This window comes from Acomys russatus, chromosome 14, assembly GCF_903995435.1.
Source record: "Acomys russatus chromosome 14, mAcoRus1.1, whole genome shotgun sequence".
In the NCBI taxonomy this organism is placed as follows: Eukaryota; Metazoa; Chordata; class Mammalia; order Rodentia; family Muridae; genus Acomys; species Acomys russatus.
The window spans coordinates 36,508,447-36,516,482 of NC_067150.1; the positions used below are offsets into that span (position 1 = coordinate 36,508,447).

General features: G+C 44.5%; 1 pseudogene; it reads left to right on the forward strand.

Moving 5' to 3' along the window:
• The first annotated feature begins 5,830 nt into the window (after nucleotides 1-5,830).
• On the forward strand, nucleotides 5,831-6,284 carry LOC127198041 (60S ribosomal protein L27-like; annotated as a pseudogene).
• The last annotated feature ends 1,752 nt before the right edge of the window (nucleotides 6,285-8,036 follow it).

An 8,036-nucleotide genomic window follows, 5' to 3' on the forward strand; every position in this document is an offset into this window, starting at 1 on the left:
CACAATAAAACACAGCCTTGAACAGACACAATTTGGCGATTGTGTAATAGGCCTGTAGTATAAAGCCCTAGAAGTAGAGTTACTGGACCCAAAGCATGTACATTTGTGATTTTGATAGATATTACCAAAGTGTCCCCAGTAAAGCTTGTCCCATCAGGAATGTTGAGGAGAGCCTCTTTCTCCATAACCTTTCTGAAAGTTTTTTCTTAACCTTCTTGATCTTTGCCAACCTAATAAAAAATGCACATATTCTACATTTTTTCCAAATGAGAGAAGGAAACTTTCAGGAAGGAAACTCCAAATTTTGCCCCTTTCTGCGAACTCATAAATTACTCTGGCTTTGGGGCTGGAGAGATGGCTCAGAGATTAAGAGCACTGACTGCTCTTCCAGAGGTCCTGAGTTCAATTCCCAGCAACCACATGGTGGCTCACAACCATCTATAATGTGATCTGACCATATTGTATACATAATAAATAAATCTTTTTTTTTTTTTTAATTACTCTGGCTTTAAAGGGACCTCTAGGGGCTGGAGAAGTTGGCCTGCAGGTTAAGAGCATTTGTTTTTGCAGAGGACCTGGGCTCAACTCTCAACATCCATGTGGCAGCTCACAAACATCTTAACTCCAGTTCCAGGGGATCCTGTGGCGTCTTCTGACCTCCCTCCATAGACAGCAGACATACAAGTGGTAATACATACATGCAAGTGGTAATACATACATATATGCAAGCAAACACACATAAAGTAAATGGAATAAACCTAGATGTGTTTTCAAAGGGACTCCTAGGTGTTGGCTCTCTTTTTTTTCTCCACCCTGAGGGCTCGTCACTGTAAATCAGTATCACGGTGTGACTAACATGGGTTTGGAGTCACAAACCTAGGTTGGATTTGCAAGTCCAATACTTTTAGTTATACAGTCCAGCACAGTGGTGCAAGCCTGTAATCCCAGCAGTCAAGGAGGCAAAGGCCGGTGGATCTCTGTGAGTTTGAGTCCAGCCTGGTCTACAAACGGGTTCAGGACAGCCAAGGCTACACAGAAACTGTTTCTCAAAAAAAAAAAAAAAAAAAAAAAAAAGTATATATATGGCTGTAGGAGAAATAAACATGTTTTTGTGCTGATCCCAAGTGTGGGATGGGGAACAGACTAGTGAGAGAGCAGGATGTTTATCCCCTTAGAAGTGGAACCACTTCATGGGGGAGCTTGGATGTTGCCAGCTGAAAACATCCTAGTAGAGACTCTGAGAGGATATATAAGAGCCCAAAACAAGAGGCTTGGGAGAGAGGACTTGGGATTGTTCTGGCTGGTGATTGCAACACTTCAAGAGACATCCCTAGAGAAAACTGCTCCAGGCAAAGCTTCAAGGCTTGGGACTCCAGCTGAGGCTTCAGGTTCCAGCTGCTGCTGAAGGTTCTAGCAGCAACTTTGGTGATTGCTGGTTTACTTAGGTCCTGCTGACTACGCCAGGAGAATTGTTCCTCAGAACTAATATCCTTAAGGTTTCATTATTGTGTTCTTTAATCTCCTTTGCCTATTGTTTGGGTTAGTCGGGTTGTAAGGAAGGTAGGCACATTTATATATGTGCATATATAGTTGTTAATCCAAAAAATAAAATAGAGTTGTTAAGAAAATTGAGCTTACATGTGCCTGCTTCCTCATTTGCAAAAATGAGAATATTAATAGCAACTTCACAAAGATTACTATGAGGATTAAATTACTTTTTTTTTCTTTTGGTTTTTCAAGACAAGGTTTCTCTGTTTTAGCCCTGGCTATCCTGGCCTTGCTAGACCAGGCTGGCCTTGAACTCACAGCAATCCACCTGCCTCTGCCTCTCGAGTTCTGGGATTAAAGGGCACGTGCCATCACTGACTGGCTAAATTGCATTATCTAAGTATCTTCTTTTTATTCAAGTAGAAACAAGTCATGTACACACACACACACACACACACACACACACACACACACAACTGCTTTGTTGGTTTGTTCATTCATGTTAAGGCTAGAACCTACCCAAATTTCTATTTTTCTTGATACAGGGTTTCATAACTTGTATGTGCTTTAGAATGACCTTGAACTGCTGTTCCTTCTGCTTCAGTCTTCCAAATGCTTCACCCAGATTCTCCTCACTATTGGTGAAGACAGTGCTCAATCTCCTTTTTCCACAAGAACTCCAAATGGACATAGCACATTAGCACAGTAGTCCCAAAGGTCTTTGAACTAAGACAAGAAGCTGAGTCATTTACCCTTGTCCCACAGGATCAGCACAGAAAAGAAGACAGTTTGGAATTTCTGGGTACTGCTTTCTTATACAAAAGAAAGGGCCAAATCTATAACTGCAATAAAGGCATCCTTATTCTGCAGAGGTAACAGTTCAACCTGGGCATGCGGTGCACACCTGTGATCCCAGCACTAGCGAGGTAGAGGCTGTGGATGGAGAGTGTGAAGCCAGTCTGGTCTGCATACTGAGTTCAAGGCTAGCCTCCTGAGCTTAAAAAAAAAAAAAAAAAAAAAAAAAAAGGCATAGTTGCAGTCCCTGTATCCATTGAGTTTTCATTTCTGAACTTGAAAATAATTTGGCATAGCTAGTTGTATTTATGACTGAAGGGTTGTACTGACTCTAGCAGAGAAAACAGCAGGCTTTCTGATTTGGTGTAAGTCAGCTCAAAGTCAAGGTCTAGCTAATTGGGGGATAAAACTTGCTGAAGACAGAAACCATGGATTAATCAAACTTACATCTGCTGTGTCAAACAGAGGCTACAAAAGCCCAATTAATGTTTTCTAAATAAATGGTTCTCTCTAGCTCCACTCTTTGATTTGGAGACATACTCTAAGGGGTGCTGTTAACATGTTATTTGTCTTATTTACTGGTTTTAAACATGTATGTCTACACATGTTTGTGTGGGGGTATGGGTTTGCATGCCATGCCATGTGCGTGGAGGACTTGCAGGAGTTGATTTGTTCCTTCCACCACATGGGTTCCAGGGACTGAACTCAAGTAGTCAGGCTTGGAACCAAGTGCCTTCACCTACCCAACCACTTTGTCAGTCCAAGGAGAAGGTGTTATCAGAGGACTCAGGAAATCACATGTGCTAGTCTGGCTTTATTTTTGTTGCTATTGTTGTAATTTTAATCTGAAACCAGTCAAACTATCTCCATTTGAAATTATATCAATGATCAGGGCTGGAGAGATGGCTCAGAGGTTAAGAGCACTGTCTGCTCTTCCAAAGGTCCTGAGTTCAATTCTCAGCAACCATGTGGTGGCTTACAACAGTCTGTAATGAGATCCTTCTTGTGGAGGGCAGGCACACATGTGGGCAGAATATTGTATAAATAATAAATAAATCTTTCAAGAAAAAGACAAAATTATACCAGTGATCAAAGTTCATATTTTTATTTTTATTTTTATTTTTATTTTTTTTTGGTTTTTCGAGTCAGGGTTTCTCTGCATAGCCTTGGCTGTCCTGGACTCGATTTGTAGACCAGGCTGACCTCAAACTCACAGAGATCTACCTGACTCTGCCTCCTGAGTGCTGGGATTGCAGGCCTGTGCCACCATGCTGGGCTTTTTTTCTCTCTCTAGATGTCTCTAATTTGTAGTCACAGTGACTTTTGATTGGCCCAGGTTGGGTCTGTCATACAAGCTAACATAAAGCACCCAGTCAGTCACAAGAGACAGAGAAAGAAATGGCCCAGTGACGTATGGAAAGCCTAGAGGAGACTGCAGGGAAAGACACAGGAGGGAACACTCTAGAGGTGGGCAGAGCTCAAGAGATAGGGAGGGGGATGCTCAAGTGAGATGCTCATCACATAAAACTGCTGGCTGCTAAGCCTGATTCCCTGAGTTCAATCCCCAGGACCCACTTAGTTGAAGACGAGAATCATCTCACCCAAGTTATCCTCCGACCTCCATGTCTGTTCATATACCCACACACAAATTTAAACTGTAGCCAGGTGCAGTGGCCCATGCCTGTAATCCCAGCACTCAAGGAGGCAGAGGCAGGCAGATTGCTGTGAGTTTGAAGCCAGCCTGGTCTACCAAGTAAGTTCAGGACAGCCAGAGCTACACAGAGAAATCCTGTCTCGAAAAACCAAAAACAGAAAGAAAAAAAAATTAAATTGTAATCATAAGAGGCTGGAGAGAAAGCAGGGTGTGGTGGCGCATGCCTGTAATCCCACTACTTGGGAGGCAGAGGCAGGCGGATCATTGTGAGTTCGAGGCCAGCCTAGTCTACAAAGCGAGCCCAGGACAGCCAGGCCTTCTGTATCGGAAAAAAACAGAAGAAAAAACAAAAAAAGGGTTCTCAGTTCCAAAGGACTTGATACCCTCTTCCGGGATCCTGGGCCATCAGGCATGCACACGGTATAGATATATACATTCAGAAAAAGCACTCATACATACAAAGTAAAAATAAATATTTTTGATGTAATAAGAATAAGGAAGAAACAAAGGGGCTGACAAGGGTTCCTTGTGGAGTCCCATGCACAGGCGTTGCACCATGACGCCATGCTGTATTCTCAAGCAGACACAGGTGATGTCTGTAGGAGGAGCTGGAGGGCAACTGTCAAGGCTCCACACAGACTCTTGGTTAAGAAGACCAGGAAGGAGAGAGAGGAAGCGATCTTTTTCAGGAGTCACACCTGTAAAAGGAAAGAAAGGGGCTTTAGCCAGAGCCCCCTAACACACGCTTTCTGCACTTGTTTTTGAGACAGGATCTCATATAGCCCCGCCTGGCCTCTTCCACTCCTTGTAACTGAGGTTTTCACTAAACTCCTGGACCGCCTTGTTCCTCCTTCAGTGCTGGAATTATAAGCATACACTGCCAAGTCTAGGTTTGTGTCGTTTGGGAGGTGGAACCCAGGGCCTCCTGTGTGATAGGCAAGCACTCCATGTGTGTGGGTGCTCATGAGGAGCCAGAGGCTGACTTCTGGGAATCAGGTCTTGCTTCCTTTCACCATGGAGAACTCTGGAGACCAGATTTAGGTTGTCAATCTTGTTTAACAAGTGTGTTTATGGGGTTAGAGAGATGGCTCAGTGGTTAAGAGCACCGACTGCTTTTCCAGAGGACCCTGATTCAATTCCCAGCACCCACATGGCCAGTCACAACTGTCTGTAACTCCAAGATCTGATAACCCTCACACAGACATGCATGCAGGCAAAACACCATTGCACATAAAATAAAATAAATAAATTATATTCTAAAAAACAAGTGTTTTAACCTACCAAGCCATCTTGCTGGCCCTCCAGAGTCTGTCTAAGGGGCTGGAGATGGCTCAGTGGTTAAGAGCACTGATTATTCTTCCAAGAGGATCCAGGTTCAATCCCCAGCACACCCACCTAGCAGCTCACAACTGTCTGTAACTCCAGTTCCAGAAGATCTGACACCCTCACATCAATGCATACGAAATAAAAATTTTTTAAAGTTTATCTAAAATCATATGTTTTACTTTTTAGAATGATCTTATTTAATGTGTATGACTGCATTGTCTGTATATATGTATATGCATCATGGCGGTACCTGTTGCCTGAGAAATTCAGAAGTGAGCTTTGAATCCGTGAAACTGGAATTAAGGATGCTTGTGCACTGCCATGTAGATGCTGGGACAAAAACCGTAAGTATTTGAGCCATCTCGCCAACACGGAGTTTATTTTGAAACTAATTTTTGGTTATTGCAACCGAGATATGGAGGGTAAATTTTTAAAATATTGTTAAGGGGCATAAAATTAGAAGGTCTGTATACTCCTGCTCTCCCTCTAAAATTACATGTGCACACGTAAACATGCAAGCACGGTCCTTCTTTCCTTTCTGCTGGGTGCCGGCTGCTTGCGGTCAAAATGGGCAGGTTCATGAAACCCGGGGAGGTGGTGCTGGTCCTGGCTGGATGCCACTCCGGATGCAAAACCATCATCGTGAAGAACATGGATGATGGCACCTCAGACCTGCCCTTACAGCCATGCCCTGGTGGCGGTGGGAATTGACCGCTATCCCCGAAAAGTGACAGTGATATGGGCAAGGAGAAAATTGCCAAGAGGTCAAAGATCAAGCCCTTTGTGAAAGTTTCTAACTACAGTCATCTCGTTCATGCCCACAAGGCTCTCTGTGGTCAGCTGTCTTGTCTTGTGCAAGTGCGTAGCCACAAGGATGTCTGCAGGGACCCAGCGCTGAAACGCAAGGCCAGGAGGGAGGCCAAGGTCAAGTTTGAGGACCAATACAAGACAGGGAAGAACAAAATGGTTTCCCAGAAGCTTCGCTTTCAGGTAAATCTTTGTTTTCATCATTAAGAAAATTAAAAAACAGGGGCTGGAGCGATGGCTCAGTGGTTAAGAGCACTGCCTGCTCTTCCAAAGGACCTGGGTTCAATTCCCAGCACCCACATGGCAGCTCACAACTGTCTGTAACTCTAAGATCTGACACCCTCACACCAATGCACATACATTTAAAAATTTAAATAAAATATAAAAAAAAAAAGAAAAAGAAAATTAAAAAACAAAGCCAGGGGTGGCAGGGCATGCCTTTAATCCTAGCTCTAGGAGGCAGAGGTAGGTGGATCTCTGTGAGTTTGAAGCCAGTCTGGTCTACAAAACAAGTGAGACTAGGACAGGCAGGGCTACACAGAGAAACCCTGTCTTGGAAAATTAATTACTTAATTAATTTTAAAAAGCAAGTGTATATGTACATATGTAAATATGTGTGAATATACACTTCTTTTTCATAGTTTTCTTGAGACAAGTTCTCTCAATATAGACCAGACTGTCCTCTAACTCACAGAGATCTGCCTGTTTGCTTCTAGCCGGTTGGGCATTATATGTTTGTTAAACAGATGTGAATATAATACGCAAACCTCTTCTCTTGGTCCCTTAATCTCATGCAAGTCCTGGAAGCCCTTATCTCCCTGACGTTATCTCCTGCCTCTCCGCAGCTCTATCTTCTGCTTGACTGCTTTGACCTTCTTGTAGTTCCTGGAACAGGCCAGCACACTCTTACCTTAAGGCTTTTGCACTTGCCGGTCCCTCTGCCTGCAGTGTTCTTCCTCCAGGTATCCTCGTGGCTCATTCTCACACTTCCTTCACACCTCTGCTCATGTCCCCTCCTCAGAGGCCACCATACACTGCTTCTTCCCCTACCTTTCTGTTTATAGTGTTAGTGACTGACCAGGGCCTCCGTGCTGGGCAAGCTCTGCCACTGAGCTATATGCCCTGCCCCACTGCCTCTCTCTCCCTCCACCCCCACCCCTTCTTCCCTTCCTCCCTCTCTCCCTCCTTTCCTCTCTCCCTCCCTCCTTCTCTTCCTCTCTCTCCTCTTCCCTCCCTTCCACTCTCTCACTCTCTCCCTGTCTCCCTTCCACTCTCTCCCTCCCTCTCGTCCATTCTCTCCCTCCCTCCCTTCCCCACCCCCAGACATTATTATGTATATAGGTGTTTTGCCTGCAGGTGTGTCTATGCACAAATGTTTGCCAGGGACCCACTGAGGCCAGGAGAGGGCCAGAGTTATAGAGGGCTGTGAGCCAGCATATGGGTGCTTAAAATCAAACCAAGGTCCTCTGGAAAAACAAGCAGCCAGGGTTGTTAACTGCTTGCTTATCTCTCCAGTCTCCCTACCCTTCCTCTTTCTGACTGTGACTTATGTAGCCCGGGCTAGCCTCTGACTCACTGTGTTTTGGAAGATGATCTTGAACTTCCTGATCTTCCTGCCTCCACCCCCTTCCCAGAGTGTTCTCCTCAAGCTGTCTTATTTCTAGAAGGCAGGCCTCCCAGAATTCACATTTCTCCTGTTGCAGGCCTTCTCCCTTGGCATCCTCTTCAAGGTCTCTTTCTGCTCATCACTGAGTTTGGGATATCTCTTTTTCCCAAGTGCGTCTCCCATCCCTCTCTTCTGTACAAAGGGAGCAGTTCCACCCCTGGTCTTATTCAGTGCTGGGGTCCAACTCAGGCCCTCATGCAAGCTATGCAAGCACTCTACCTTCAGAGCTATGTTCTCTAGGCCCTCCTGCTGATTTTTGAACTTTTTTTTGTTTTGTTTTTCGAGACAGGGTTTCTCTGT